At 36.9% G+C, this 1525-nt stretch overlaps 1 pseudogene; it reads left to right on the top strand.

Moving 5' to 3' along the window:
- The window catches only part of LOC102423667, a 7281-nt pseudogene extending 5756 nt beyond the window's left edge, over window positions 1-1525 (top strand).

The following is a 1525-nucleotide window of genomic DNA, read 5'->3' as shown; positions in this document are numbered from 1 at the left end:
TGGATGCTGAAGGTTATCCTTTTGGAACATTTTAAAAAGGAGACAAAATATGTTGAATAGAGTGAGAGAAAAGTCTGGAAAGGAGTTTGAAGTCAATTATGAAGAACATGTCACAATGAGCAAAAAGCTTGGCTTCTTTACAAAGAACATAGAAGTACATGATAAAGAGTCCATAAAGGAGACTACTGACCACATTATTTCAAGATACACTGAAAATATTAAAAACCTTCAGAGGCAACAATGTGATTATGACCCAAGTTATTTCCATCAAATCCTGAACATAATAGAGGAGGAGGTGAAATCTGAAGCCACTAAAGACAGATACACTTTTACAAATAAGTACAAAATTGACTTATCTTTGTATTTATTCCAAAGAGCATCTGAGAATTTTAAGGAGATGCATAGGGCATTCAAAAGAGCAAATGAACCTGTAAGTTATTTGGAAAGTAAGAAAGATGATTTCCTCATGGGTTTTAAGATCTCTTGTCAAGGAGCAACCTCAATCAAAACATTTGTTGAATTTTTGTTGGAAAAACTCACTCCTGCTGTCCACGAGACGATTTCAGAAAAAATGGCCTCTAAAATTGCTGGGGACATGATAGCTACCTGCCCAGCATTCAGTGGAAACAGGGCTAATCTGGAGAAACACGTTCTAATCTCGCTGGCAGAAAAAGAAAATTTTGATGATTACTGGGAGTACATTCAGAATCCCAAATCCTTTTTTAAGAATTACATTCAAAACCATACTAAAATATATTTTTCAGAACAAAATAATAAAATAAAGACTTTTTTAGGAAAAATTATACATAGGATCAAGAATGCCATCCTCTCAGCTATTCATAAATCTACAACACAAGCCAAAAATAAAAGCAGCGCTGTGTCTAGGTGGTTGGATTTTTTCTGTGATCACCTGGGAAATAACTTGAACTTTCCACGAAAATACTTGGTAAGCATTCAACACCAGGAGATAAAAGATATTGAGTTACTCAACGAAGCCATGAGTAAAGCTTTGGATGAGTTAATGATTGTAGTAGAAAAGACACGTTTCAGTATGCCTGAAGAAGACATGATTCTTGAAATCCAGAGCATGCTCTCTGAACATCTGTGTGGCTGCTGGAAACAGTGTCCCTTCTGTGGAGCAATCTGTACAAACACAATCCCTAACCATGATGAAGACCACAGTGTTCCTTTCCACCGTCCTAAAGCTGTTGCTGGAGGCCAATGGCTTAACACAAATCATTTTAACATTGATTGCTGTACTAGTTTGGTAGCAAGTAATCATTCTTTTGTTTTAAACGGTCGTGATATCCCATTTAAGACCTATCGACGGGCAGGAGGGGAATTTGCCACATGGAGCATCACCCCAGACACATCCACCCAGCCATACTGGAAATGGTTTGTCTGTCACTTCAGATCAAACCTAGAAGAAAAATATGAGAAAAAATTTACAGATAAAGGTAAAATCCCAAATGCATGGACCAAGATCACAAAACAAAATGTGCTTGAGGACTTGAAAAAGCAATAA

Source organism: Myotis lucifugus, unplaced genomic scaffold (genome assembly GCF_000147115.1).
Source record: "Myotis lucifugus unplaced genomic scaffold, Myoluc2.0 scaffold_904, whole genome shotgun sequence".
Taxonomy (NCBI): domain Eukaryota; kingdom Metazoa; phylum Chordata; class Mammalia; order Chiroptera; family Vespertilionidae; genus Myotis; species Myotis lucifugus.
The sequence above is the reverse complement of the archived record's forward strand: the minus strand, read 5'-3'. Positions and strand labels throughout refer to the sequence as shown.